Here is a 14,801-nt window from a genome sequence, read left to right as displayed (position 1 = left end):
TCCAGCGAGGCGTGGGGGACGACGTGACTTCATCGCGTCAAGTAGGGGATATATATATATATATATATATAGAGAGAGAGAGAGAGAGAGAGAGAGAGAGAGAGAGAGAGAGAGAGAGAGAGAGAGAGAGAGAGAGAGACGCACGCACACAGGCTCACTTCACTGCAAGGCGCTATTGCAAATCAACATTGTTTTGAAAACTAACGGCAAATAAATATCTCCTATAATTCTCATTGCTCATTAAAACCGTCGCACAATAAAGCGTGTCGTATTTCACTCCTACCTGTTTTACCCCCCGCCGCCCGCCTCTTGGAATAATTGAAAAAGATCACGCCAAGGGAAGAGGTGTGTTTGAAAGAGAGAGACAGCGGGGCTTTCAAGTGAGGAGGGGAAGCTGGGGAGGGAGGGCTGTACACATGACATCATTCCCTCAGTCAGTGCTCGGACTCGCTTGTGGTTCCTCCAAGTGCGCACGGCGGCTGGTGCTGAAAGAGCGACTCCTCCTGCCGAGCACGGACGCGCGCGCTCCTCAGCAACCTGCGCTGGGCTGGATTTGAAGTATATGTAGAGCTTAATATACTTAGCCTTTCATTTATCTCGCGAGAAGAACTGGTGAAGTGACTGGAGCTGCCTTTGGGACGCACACTTTCAGACGCAAAAAAAGTATAAGAAAGACAAAAAAGAAAGAAAAAAAAACAACTCGGGGATTACTGCTTGTTTTAAACATGAAAATGTGACGGCTCACACGTCAGAACCAGAAAGGAACCGAATAAAGGTAAGGAGGCTCCCTGTGCACACTTTTGAACCGACGTTTATGGATTTTCAACGAATCGTTTTCCCCCGTAAATTGACCACTGGGCATATATGCGGATTCGGTTTCGCAGCGCGCGAGCCGTGCGTTCACGTCGAAATCAGGCACCCAAAGCGCTTGAGTAGACAATGCTTCGAATGTTTTTGATGGTCATTTGTGTGTGGTTTTCCGACAAATGTATGCCCAGGTGTCCCCAACACTGCGATGTTTCTGCAAGTGTCTAAATACGGGAAGGAAGCAGATTGGCGCAGACGTAGGTTCTGAAAAGACAGTTCTCGCGGCTCAGTTTTCCGATGCCACACTCAACAAAATATAAGTAGCAAATATGCGTTTTTTGTGGGGGTGTAAGAGGCATATTTATGACTCTTACTTGGGCAGAGGCGTATGTGAAGGGAGAATTACATTTTAATTAAGGGTTTTTAACAGAGAGATGGACAAGCTTGGATCATGATTCTTTTCAAGGGGCATTTCGAATCAGTTTCTTCCACTTGATTTGCTTCCCCAACAATCTTTCCTTGAATATCACGAGTTCTCCTATCTTCTTTCCTCGCACCATGTCTGTGTGTATAAGTGGAGCCTCGGGTAGACATAGGTTGGTCTTTCGAGACTGTAAGATGTACATCCAGGACCTGCATTTGTTTTTGTTTTTTTGTTTTTTGTTTTTTTTAATTTTGCACACGCAACATTCCAAGATGTGTGACACAACTTGGTTTGCTTTCTGGGATGTTTTTCATACGGGTGATGATGCTGTGCTGATCCCCTTGTTGGATTGCTTGACACATTTGACTGATGTGTTTGATATTGGAAGCACATGAAAAAAAATGCATTGTAATTAATTGCAACGGCATTTTTTGTAAAGTGTATATTTGTTTTATACATTGATTTTAAATTTACGCACGCTGAATGCAGTGCATATAAATAATTTTCTTAAAAAAAACATTGATTAAAAAATGAATTTCCCTCTTCTTCATGGTCTGGTGTTGTAACAATGAGTGCCTGCAAAACTCATAAAACTCAAAGAACAATATCTGGCCACCACCCCAGTTGTTAAAAAGAAAATGGCTTTATTTATTTTTTTCCCCCCCTCTGGAGCTGCAGTAACTCGGTTAAAGCTTTTTACGGTGCCTGGGAATGGCTCACAGGCTTGCAGCGCAATGTAATGTAATCAAATTTATGATGTTGCTGTGTGTTACAATTTTCAGTTATGCTCTGTCTCATGAAAAATTCTTAATTCTCCCCACACCAGCAATCCCACCAGAAACAGCTCATCTGGTGCCCAGGAGGAGGCATCCAAGCAAGGCATATAACATCCAGCGGATTAGTATGCTCACTCACTGCCCGCCTGCACCCAACCTCCCTGGAAATAGTCCAGCCCTTTCTAATATATTCTATATTCTGACTTATGTCACCTCAGATTTATTCTGGCAACCAATCATACGCTGTTTGAGTTTTTTTTTCTGCTTTTCCATATTTCACTTTCAATTACACAGAAAAGTTTGGCCTCCTGCAGCGAAGTCATTAAAATATGGGCAACAGATGATGTAATGCATGAGATGGCGTTTACGCACCATGAGACGCTCTCACTCTGGTTTTTCATTGTGATGCATGCTGTAATCTTCAAAGTACAAGAGCACCCCTGGGATTTTTAAACTGTGATTTGTTTGATGTCGGGGCTTCAATTTGATTTATAATTCTCATGATCGCTCAACCAATGATATGTCTACTAAAGTCTTCCTGTTGCTATTAAGATGTGGTGCCACACAATGATCACCGTGAGAGGAGGGAGTCCATCACTGCTGTCTTAGCAGAGAACTCTGTGGACGGACAGCCATTAGTGTCCTTGCAGACTTAATGGTCTGGGTACATTTTATGAAGCGTCTCCTCTTCTGGCGTTGTGTTGGATATATACTTTTAAATTAGCTTTTTCTCTGAGGTCTCATGGTAGCTTATATTCAAAACTCTTCTTTTTCTTTTGCCTTTTAACGTGGTTGCTTTTTGGTACCTCCATAGTTTGGTATGCCTTTATCCAAGCTGGTTGAAACAAAGCCTGTTTCCACTGTGGGCATTTCTTGACTTGCCATCAATCAAGCAGCCTCTCTCTATGTATGAGATGGGTGATTGGAGAGCATGCTCAAGCATCTGTTGTTTTCTCTCGCTGTTATGCACCTCAATCATGTTCACCTGTCACAAGATGCACAGCCAAGATTGTTTCGGGGCCATGGTGGAAGCCACTACTGTTAAAAATGCCTCGCACACATAGTGTCAGGCTTACTATAGCACACACGCAGATGTACTGTAGCTTTATTGCATCCAAAAGATGAATTGTACGTCATGCTCTGCGGAGTCATCTGTGCGGTCGTCCTGTTTTTGTGCAGTAAAAATGGAAACGGGTACAAATGGGAGAGGGATTTCAGATTTGATTTGCTTTTTCACTGGGAGACACGGTAGACGAACCTGTGCTAACTACATTAATAGTGTGACATCATAGAACAGAACATTGGGGGACATCCAACGATGAGTGAATTTTCTTTTCTTCTGAATTCTTTTTTTCCAGTAGACTATAAAAAAATGTATCTGGATCCAGATGATTTTATGTCTTGCAACAAAACTGAGTCCATTCAACAACACTTTATTCAGTGTATGTATTGAACCAAAGTACTCCTTGAAAGTAAAAAAAGTTTCAAGACACTTTTCCCCCAAGCAGCCCAGTTCAGTTCGTTTCAACACGATACAATTCTTTTTCCATTATCAAGCTCACATTTCCAGCGCTGTGTGTTTGAGCAGAACAGCAATAGAATCGACTACATTCTTAATTTCAGTGATTCCCAACCACTGTGCCAAAACACAGAAGTGTATTGTGAGAAATCGTCCGGTTTGCCGTGGGAAATTTCACATAATTGGTAAAAAAAAAAAAAAAAAAACAACAGAAAAAAAAAAAAACATCTCTCTCTGCCAGCGACGTATAGTGACCGTTAGAAGTAAATGCTCTTCCATGAAGTTGCCATCCGTACAACAATAATTCTGTCCTCAACAAAACAACCTAGATTGCACACTGAGTAAATATGTTTGTGAGCAAATTGAGATGTGATCATCATTATTTCAGTATACACGCTATATTTGGTGGCATTTGTGTTCGATAGTGTGCCGTGAGATTTTTATAATGTTTGAATATGGCTCAATATAGGGCGGAACACACTGCTGTATAGATGGTGTGACATCATAGCAGTGAGCCAGTATTGAACTTATCCATGAGTTGAAGACACATAAACACGAGACAAAGTAGTGCTACGTGCTAATAACCGTAAACAAATCGTGCAAGCTTATTATATTCTTGTCTCTGTGTTACACGACTGAAATATGACTCCCTTTTTCCTATTTTACTTTAACGTTCCATTACATCACAGTTGTAGGAATTCTCTTAACCAACCAATAGGCAGCCATGCATATTTAGCATGTAAGTGAACCAAACCACAGTACTGTAGTACAGGTAGTATCGAAGTTACACACAATACACATTGTTCATTGCACTGAATGGTAGTGCTTGATGAAAAGAGTCACGATGACCCTAATGTCAAACTCTAGCTGACCGAAAAAGAAAGAAGGAAAGGCTTGTTTATGGCCACACAGCTTTGTCAATGTTTACGGTGTACTAGGAGAGATCTACAAGCTTGTTAGTTGTCACCTCCAGGTGAACAGCAGGTTATTATTTCCCATTATTTTTTTTCTCGCTGCCTTTGGCACAGTTGGAAAATAGAAGCGGCACAATGGCAATCTCTGAATTTTCCTTTTTATCCCAGCCTTGCTTGCACCACTTCAGCCATCTGCCAACATACAAAGGCTGTTTTTTTTTTACACCATGTGACAGTCAGGGTAAATAAACACAGTTAAAGGTTGTTTCCGGTCATAAAAAACAGTACAGGAAGTCAACTCTAAGGGCAAATTACTTTTGGTTAATCATTACATAAATACTCATGTATAATGTTACAGAGCATTTTTATTGCATTCAGCCCTCTGTCCAGTTATGCCATATTCTCAGAAGCAGTTTGTCAGGGAGCATATGATCCTCAAATCCATATGTAAATGGTTTCTGGAATATTTAAAGTGAGCGAAAGAAGAAATTGTCCTTGTGCTTTTTTAATATGATTTGTCGTTTGAAATTGCTCTGACATAAGTACTTTTGAGAAAGTCTCGACAAGCACAATGAGGCCACAACATGCACTACAGTATTCACCTCCTTTTGCATGAACTTGGTTTGAGATCACTGTAAAGCTTGACATTTTAATGGATTTAATGTGTACACACTTGCGCGGAACATGCTAAGATGTCAAGAGTTAGCAGATGATGCAAGATCCATTCCCTCGAAAGTAACGGCTACTGTAAGCTTCAGTTTTGTTTTACGAAGACAGTAGTTCTGACAATACACAAATATACATTTTGGTTTAAACTTTGTATTTGTTATATGAAAAAATATAAGAAATCAATTTTTTAAAAAGGCATAAACTGCTTGTGTGCAGCTTCACTTGAGTCGCAAGCATTTTACCATGCTACATAATACAGTAGGTTCATGGCTGTTCGTTTATGAGTTTCGACCAGCTGATGAGCAATAAAACCGATATCCTTTCTAGGCCACGACGAGGAGTTTTGAAAGTGAAACAAATATTTCCTTAGTTTGACTCACCAAAACCGTTCTCTCTTTTGGTACATGACATTTTACCTCCTTTCAGTGGCTTCAAACTAGGCATGTTCTAGAGCAAGGTCCAACAACGATGACATGCCACGTCATAGCTCGGCTTGCGTTATGATCTGAAATGCTCGCACTTTGGCCATCTTCCTGCTCCGATGACCACAGAGCTTCTTGTGTGTTGGTGACAAGTGTGTTGTGCCACTGATACAATTGTTTGCAGTTTTGACTTCCAGTGTGTGTAAAGATGGTAATTTTGACTTCCAAAATGCAATGCGAAACCACTCACTCCAAGCCATGATGTGTAAAAAAAAAAAATAACAAAATGGTAAAGGAATGTTTTTCTCCAATAAAAACATATTTTAACATTGCAAAACATTAACAAAGCAAAAAGTACATGATCACAAAAAGTCAAAAATCAAATCAAACCATTGTCTAAAGATTTCATATTGAACACTGTATAAATACACATTCATTGTCAATCTGTTTATTAGGTAAGGCTGACGGCACTCGTTGTCTTGCTAAATCTTCGCTCTATGTCTAAATGAGCTGTAGACCAGCCAATTGTCACAACAATGATGTGGTGAATATGTTTTGTTTCTTTCTGTCAAAATAAAAAGTTGTACTGTATAATTTTCATCATTTACAATTTGTACCCACCAGATATGGGTACAAAGAATAGACCAATCTTTTTATGCTTTGTAAAAGAGTAGACAATTAAGAAACCATGGGGAAGAAAAATGCAAATGTCCTGGAGAGTCCTGCTGAGCGTCATTCGCCTCTGCAGTCATCAACCACCCCCGAAGGTCGTAAGTGTTGAAGGTCATGGTAGCATTTCACGCTCCCCCATTTCGAGTATCCTCTGGTCTTGGTGGTTGTGTCGTGCCAGGTTGGCAAGCATGACGCACCCAACAACGAGCAGGAAAGACAAACTACTCTCTTGTCCTGTTTAGCCTGCATCATAGTCAAAGACATCACAAACCATGAATGATTCATACAGTAGGAGAATCATTTATGTTTAATTAAATTTGTACTGTGAGGCGTCAGTCAGCGAGTAGATTCCCGGTTGTGGGTATGTTGTTTAGGGAGAAGAGAAGGAGGAGGTGTTATGCAATATCAAGGCACAATTAAGACAGAGACGCAAGCGTTGACGATGTCCTTGTCCGTTCCTTCTGCAGGGCCTAATAAAACCCTCACAGCAGCATTGATCTCTCCCAGAACAATCCATTTAGACTGAGTGTGCCTGGCCATGTGGGGCCTCTTCAATTATTAATGGCAGAATGCTGTGCAAGCTTCCGTTGAGACGCAACAATGTGCTCCAATAAACCTATGAGCAGTTGTTTGCAAGAAAGCAGAGGGGATAGAAAAAAAAAAAAAACATTGTCGAAGATACAGGACAAGATGCTGGGAGTGGTTTTCTTGAAAAGTGACCGGGGTTTACTCATGGCACAAGGAGAGTGCTGGCGGATTGCGTTAGGATTAGGCTAATAAAGTCGCACTTTCTTCATGAATACAAATGTATTTCCAACACATCACTACTCCAGTAAATTACTGTATGGAGGACACACAAAAAAAAGGAAGCAATAAAGTGAAAGACGGGAAGAATAGGAGATTAAATTACGAGAATATTGGGAGTAAGGATGCTTGCAAGATAAGAAAGGACGATAATGAAATGATGCCTGTTTCTGTATTCCCTGAAGAAATGACAGTGTACAGCATGTTTAGGAATGTGTAGCTCATGAAAGTAGCGAAAAGCACTACATGGGGAAAGCACTAGACGAAAGTCAAATGGTATGTAGAGGACAGTAGAATTATAGATGAGAGAGAGTGGAAGCGGTGACTGGAAATGAGGCAGTGATATACATCTAGGAAGAGGATGGTGGATGGCACCTTTTGAAAGCAAGTCATGAACAACTATTGATCACATCAGAGTTACGGTTGCTGTTGTGCTAAGAGAAGATGTCTCACTTTGGCTGCTTGCAGCTCCATCTTGGCTCTTCTGCTGTGTTATGGTTTTGTAATGATGTTGTCTCACAAGGAAGTTAATGTACCTGTTCCAATAAAAAGAAGGAGGGGAGAAAAAAGGAAAATAATCTCATCTGAGGACTCTGGATTCCAATTCTTGCCCAAAGCACTGTGTCGTACGACTTTGGGAAGCATCCCGAACCTGTTCAATCAGAATTGCTCTACATATGATAAACTCCTCAGTGTGCTCGGGCTGTTTTATTCTGCTGTTAGAAGCTTGCACGCAGCTCTCATAAAATCAGATATGCTTTACCTGATTTCCCCTGGTGTTCATTAACTGAGATCAGTTTCTGTTGTTCGTTAATTCCCAACACCTTCCTCAGCTTCGACACGTCACCCACTCAAGGACCCAGTTGCCAGATCAAGAGGAGATGATTCCGATATTTATTGTACAGCTAAATGACTGTGGACAACATAAACTGCTCAAAAAGAAAACAAAAGGAACACTTGGAGTTATGTTGTGCTGTTTTTTTTGAGCAGTATATTTGAGGACTGTGTTCCCTTAATCTTCCTTGCATGACTGGGTTGTCACAACCACTCGTCCATTTGTAAAACTCCAACTGACGCACTACCAGTCCAAAGTTTGGATGTGGTTTCTCATATTATTGAATGAGCAATTGATTCATGTTTGATGTCCAAATGTTGTGGACTGATCATGTATCTCTATGAACAAAATACTATTATGTCGGTTGTCAGATTTTGTTCTGCGTCCATTGCAGGGTACCGGCGAGCTCAAGTGGGCTACACACATGCCACTTAGGACAATTAGCGGCTATTTTAGGGTGGCTGCAGCAGCAGGCTGGTGCCAAATGATTTCGTTTCTTGCTTCAATCCGACTTCTTCTCTACCAGTCTTCCGTTTACATGTTGATAATTCGAGTATTGGTCAGTGCGCTTACGGTTTTGTCTTCCGAGTACATCTTTCACTTTCAGTGACTGTTTTGTTCTGTGCTTGAATTTTCATTTAATGTGATTACTTGCCTTGGCATCTTCATCCTCCTTTTGTTTTTAGTGTACCACATTTTTTAAGCCTTTTTACTGACCTTTGGTTCAGTTTGGCTTGCAATTTCTCATCTTCGCCTTTTGCATGTACTTTTTGTTTTTTCCCCCACGTTTATCGTGCAGCCTTTGAACTTATTTTTGTAAAACTGAATTGAGTCTATGAAGGGTTATATTATATGCTTATAATGATAAATACCACCGTGTATTGGTGCGTTTTCAAATCGAGTTATACTGGCATTTATGGTAAAAAAGAAAATTTATGCAGGAAAGTCATAGGTCTTCAAGGAAAAATGAGCTGTTCATTTAGTTAAAGTCTCGAGCACTGGTGTCAAACTCAAGGCCCGGCGGCCAGATCTGGCCCGCCATATCATTTTATGTGGCCCGCGAGAGCAAATCAAACGTGTCGACTTCTATGATGCTTGCTAAAATCTGTACCAAAATTTCAAATGTTCATATTTCATAAATAAGAGAGATGTTGCATGCATTTTCTTGTTACCAAACCAGTCATTATAGTAACTTAAACTACAGTTGAATCAACCATTATTTTTGACTTCTTCATATGGTTTCACAGTCCTAACGGCCCTCCAAGGGCAACAGTAAATACAATGTGGCCCACGACAAAAATGAGTTCGACACCCATGGTCTAGAGCACAGGTGTCAAACTCAAGGCCCGGGGGCCAGATCCGGCCCGCCACATCATTTTATGTCGTCCGCAAAAGGAAATCATGTGTGTCAAACATCCATGATCATTGCTCAAATCCGGACCGAACTGTCAAATTGTCACGTGTAATAAATAACGTTGGGACTTTGTAATACATTTTTTTTTCGCTGTTTACACTCACTTTGACAATAATTGCACAAAGATCAGACAGACAGTTGACTGATTTCAAAAACTAGTAATCCATCAATCTGATTTGTTTTTTACAAGTAATAATACGATGTGATGATTAAACATTTATTCAGTTTCACTGTCATAGTGGCCCTCCGAGGGAAGACGTAACTCCAAAAATGAGTTAGACACCCCTGGTCTAGAGAGAGCATCTATTAAGGCTATAACGTTGTAATCAGATGGGCTAAATGGTGGAGCAGCATAGCTATCAGCTATTGATGGCGTACCAGAAGATTTCTGTTTAATTAGTGTGACTTTATTTCTTCCCACTTGTTATTTTCTGAAACAGCTGCACCAAGAATTTATTGTTTGTCCACAGTCATTGATTATTGGTTTCTAGGAATTGTTTTGCCTTGGCTTGATGAACAAACCTGTGTTTTCTCCAGAGGCTAGCTCAATAGCAGGTTGGAATGGCAGGGGGGATGAAAACACTGTGCTACTAATGGGGGTGTTTACAACTATTCTAATGGTGATTCAGAAAGGTGGTGGGAAGGTGGTGAAGCGAGGTAGGGGGGAATAGCATTTTGGTTTTAATTGACTAGACGAAACTATATTATTGTATTGTGCACAGCAAACAGTAAAACTCATTTGATGATCAATTTTGCTTGATATTATTGTCATCTAAGTTTCATAGGGCCTGATCATTATGCAGTAGATGAGGAGGAGATGGTGCAGTGCTTCGGTACGGTGCCAATATACAGTATATATTTTTGAATTGACCAGTAGGGATTTTAAAATTATTCGTTTCAATTTTAGTCGAGCCTTCCTTCACTTTTTGACTATGCTGTCATGGTCATTCTCTTTAGTCATTGTTAATAAAGCCATGAGGCTGATTCCACGTCAGTTGTTACACCACCACTCATTGGACTTGATGTGAATTGTGAGTGTCTGTACATCGCTGTCGCCAGTCGACCTTGGACAAACTCCACGGTTTCTGACCTGAAACAAAAATATGAAATAAAATATGTCATAAATTAATCTATTAATGTGCCCCCAGACTTATACACATCAGGTTAATTGTCACACAAGTTGTGTATTTTTGTTTCAGAGTTGCTTTATTCGTGGAACCTATACGAATACCAGTGTAGTACTTGTCATTCCTAAAGGCAGATGACAAGACTAATAAGGTGGTGTCTGTCTGTGTCCTGTACCTTTTTATTTATTTATTTATTGCAGATTCAGGGCCACATTTTTTTTTTTTAGCTCAGACCAGCTGTGGTGGTAGGAGGAGAATGCTGAGAGAAAGAAGGCTATTTAATTTATTTGCACTGTCACTTTGCCTGGGTGAAGAGTCAGTGACAAATGTGAGCTGGTTGTTTATGATGCCTGGCTAAGTGCTGGCAGGTTTGCTTTCCTCTGAGGTAGTTGGCTCTTTGTTTAATTCACGTTGGTGGACTTTGCATTGCATGCGGTCTGATGTGTGGCAGGCGAGCTAATGAGAGGTGAACTTATCTGCTTCTTATTCTCCATCAGCCTTCTCACTTCTTTCTCACGCTTGTTGCTCTTGCTGTGTTTTCCCCTCATCTTTCGGAGCCTCTTCTTAGTCACTACAATCTCTTGCATGGCATCTTGTAATGGACGCCCCAAAACAAGTACTAAAGATTTGGAAATGTAAAATGATAGGCCTGTATAATTTGCAGACGTGTGGAGCTGCCAATGTGGAGTCAAAATATTTTGACTTGCAGATATATTCCTACATACTTGCGAGTACCTTCTAACTTATTTAAATATGTTCAAATTTACCCACAGATACCTTCGAACATAATTGGACGCTAAGTGCTACAAACGTAGCATTTTTCCCTAATGCCAATGGGTAATGACGAACACATGCCCGAGTTAAAAAAAAAAAAAATGCCATGTGATATGCACATGCAGAAGTCAATACCCCATGGCATTATGGGAAAATGTAAATCATCCACTGCGATTGGTTGGCAACCGGTTCAGGGTGTCCCCCGCCTAGTGCCCGAAGACAATTGGGATAGGTTCCAGCAACCCCCCGCGGCCCAAGTGACGATAAAGCGGTTCAGAAAATGGATGGATGGATGGTAAATCATCCACTGCAGACATGATGAAAATATAAAATTCCAAATAATGTTTACTTTGTTAACTTTTGAATGTAAATGCTGAAAAAAAGTTTTTTTTTGAACTCTTATACCCCGTTAGATTTGTTTTAAAATTATTGTTATTACCTTTCTTTATTAACTGACTGACTTTTATGCCTCAAAGCTAAACAGGAACATGGTGGCGCAATAACCTTATTTGATAAGAAAAATTGTCGCCTCCCCTGCACTTATTGGACATTCAATACCAGCTACCTCAGCAATGTTTTTTTTTTTTTTTTGCTTTGATATGGGCCAGATATGTCTTTTGGATGAAGACTACTCAAGACAGTCTGGCCCTAGCTATGCCACAATGACATCAGATACATTATTCAAACTCAAAAGTGAAAATGGTCCTTCCACAGACTGCTTGTCATTGTTGTGACCTTCACTTTACTCTTGAAACACTCAGCTATTAACTCCAATGACCATTCCTTTCTTCCTTTCCGTCACATCATTTTGACATCTATTCCACATTATTTCCCACTTTTACTACTTTGAAACTTCAAAGTCACAAAGTAAAATAAAAAAAAAAAGGCATAGATTATGTTTTCCCCCCACCGGGCTCCATTTTGTCCGAATGGAAAAAGGAGAACAGTCTCCTCCATCACTTGCTGCTCAATAAATCAGTCAGACCTCCGACGAACCCCAAATATGGATGTCGATTTTTCAAAGACGCCGTGTTCATCACTTTGATTGATCTCTGTCACGCACAAACACATACACGCCATTCTAACCTTCATATAAGTACGTGAATGAGGGCGCAAGAGGAGATAGGTAACACCGCATTCTGTGTTCAATGTTTGTAAATAAAAAAAGTCATCTAGAGGCTTCTGTCGGGCTAACACTCAAGAAGACAGACAGCAGATGGACAAGGTGAGAAGAGATGCCATCCCTTCTGCCACCGACTCCAATACCTCAAGTTTCCTTCTCCTCCTGTAAACCTTTAACTTCTGCTTTAAGTGACGTGAAGAGGACGGGAAATAACTCAAGCTGTCTGCCCATCCCTGTTTCGTGTCAATTAAGTTATTTTTTCCTCCTTACCCTTTGTCCATCAGTCCCTTGTATTTTCTTGGCTGTTTCATCCTTTGCTCTCCCTTAATCCTTTGACCGCTGTCTCTCCTTTAGCTTCATGTTTGCTTCACCGGTGCAATTTTTGCACTAGTGTGCTTGGTTTACAACTATATTTTTCTTTTAAGTCCTTGCTGCAAAACAACAGTCTGTTGAATCACGATGAGGGATGTGGCGTATTTCACACATTGTGCCTTATATTAGACATTCTTTCTTTTTTTTTTTTGTGTTGTGTCAGATGCCAAAGGAATGTTGGAGCCACACTGACAACTACCAATAAAAGTAAATAAAGTCACAAAATGTCAAGAAAGTTATGGAAGTTTGGAAAAAAAAAAGTATTTTTTGTTTTTTGTTTTTTTTTTATTCTTTTCAACAATATTGTTGTTTTTTTCTTGATTTATGACTTGAAAGGATAAATATATTCCTCGGTAACACAGAGAATGACAGAGAGAGCTTTCATGAATGATGTTTTGATGGCCTTGAGAGTTCACCTTAACATTGTGTGCCGCATTGCATTTCCTGATTTTACATTTGTCACTGGCATAAAGTACTGCTTTATTTTTGACAACAGGCTTCCGAAACTGGACAAGTTGATGGTCCGAATCATTTATTCCTCAAATAGCTGTGTCTTGGGCAGCGCGGTGCTACAAAACTAAAATTCCACACAGACATACTCTGGTTTTAAGTCATAAAACTTGACATGATGAGTGCAGGAGCTTGACATCTTGTCAGCCAGCTTTCTACTTCTTATTTACCATATTCCCTTAAACAGCGCCCCCAAATAGGTGCAATATGAATAGGTTGAGTTTGAGAAAATAAATGCCTCCCACTTTCCCCCCCCAGAAAAAAAGGTAGTGTTGAAGCTGCATTTTCCTCAGATCATAGATGCTATCATTTACACACTGCCGAGTCCATTTGAACTGTGTTGCTCGCACGTAGTGATATATGTAAATGCAGTTTCACTGCCCCATTTTAATTAAAGATGATCTCATGTTGTATGAATCTGGCATATTTTCCAGCAATTAGTGTTCCTTCAGATTCTCAATGCTCACTCCGCACAGTTGCGTGCGTCCAGTTTTATGGTCCGAGGAGCTGTACTGACTTTATTAGTTCCGCTTAGCCTTCCTCAGTTCTTGGTGGGGTTTTTTTTTGTATCTCAAAGAAAATAGCCCATTTTTTTAAATCAAATTACTCTTTCACTTGGCTTAAAGAGTGCAGTAATCCCCTTCAGATTCTGAGTCACTAATCACCTATTTGTATTTTTTTTTTTTTTTTTTTATTACCAGCTAAAAACTCACCAACAGATATCTATTCACATTTCTTTGCATTTTTAAAAAATGCCATAAGATAGTGCCAACGCCATGGCTAGATAGGAATTATTGTTCAGGTATGTTGAAGAGATATGTCTCGACTGAGAGACGAGCGTTGTTTGTGTGTTGAGAGGAAGTTATGTCAGTCTCAGGCCCAGGGGCCAGATTCGCCACATCACATCATTTTATCTGACACGTGAAAGCAAATTATGTGAATCGACTCTGTTTCTTGCACGAATATCAACATTGAAATGATCATATCAGACCATTGGGATATTGCAAGCAGTTTTTGTTACCAATCACCTTCTTAAAATAAATTCAACAATATTCATTCATTCATTCATTTTCCGAACCGCTTGATCCTCACTAGGGTCGCGGGGGGTGCTGGAGCCTATCCCAGCCGTCTTCGGGCAGTAGGCGGGGGACACCCTGAATCGGTTGCCAGCCAATTGCAGGGCACACAGAGACGAACAACCATCCACGCTCACATTCACACCTAGGGACAATTTAGAGCAGACAATCAGCCTACCATGCATGTTTTTGGAATGTGGGAGGAAACCGGAGTACCCGGAGAAAACCCACGCAGGCCCGGGGAGAACATGCAAACTCCACACAGGGAGGCCGGAGCTGGATTCGAACCCGGTACCTCTGCACTGTGAAGTCGACGTGCAAACCACTGGACTACCGGGCCGCCCAAATTCAACAATATTTGAAGATATTTTAGTCGCCTCTGATTTGATTTTTTTTTTTTTTTTTTTTTGCGATATGTAACAAGCAATCATGCATTTATTTGGGTTCACAGTCATAACAGCCCAAAGGGAACCATAACTATGATGTGGCCCACAGTAAAAATGCATTCAACACCCCTGCTACAAACAGTCCGTTAATCCATCCACTCTCTGTACCGCTTAACC

At 40.5% G+C, this 14,801-nt stretch overlaps 1 protein-coding gene across 14 annotated transcripts in view; it reads left to right on the top strand.

Moving 5' to 3' along the window:
- Positions 1–364: 364 nt before the first annotated feature.
- ptprsa (protein tyrosine phosphatase receptor type Sa) overlaps positions 365–14,801 on the top strand; it is a 237,882-nt gene continuing 223,445 nt past the window's right edge. For 4 of the 14 annotated variants that reach the window (XM_019875182.1, XM_019875184.1, XM_019875183.1 and 1 more), the window contains exon 1: positions 365–775. The gene's annotated coding sequence lies outside the window, so the exon portion shown is untranslated. The remainder of the gene's footprint in view (positions 776–14,801) is intronic. The other 10 variants (XM_019875187.1, XM_019875186.1, XM_019875190.1 and 7 more) reach the window with 6 other exon arrangements.

This window comes from Hippocampus comes, unplaced genomic scaffold (genome assembly GCF_001891065.2).
Source record: "Hippocampus comes isolate QL1 unplaced genomic scaffold, H_comes_QL1_v1.1 scaffold132, whole genome shotgun sequence".
In the NCBI taxonomy this organism is placed as follows: Eukaryota; Metazoa; Chordata; class Actinopteri; order Syngnathiformes; family Syngnathidae; genus Hippocampus; species Hippocampus comes.
Note: the sequence above shows the minus strand (reverse complement) of the source record. Positions and strands in the feature narration are given on the sequence as shown.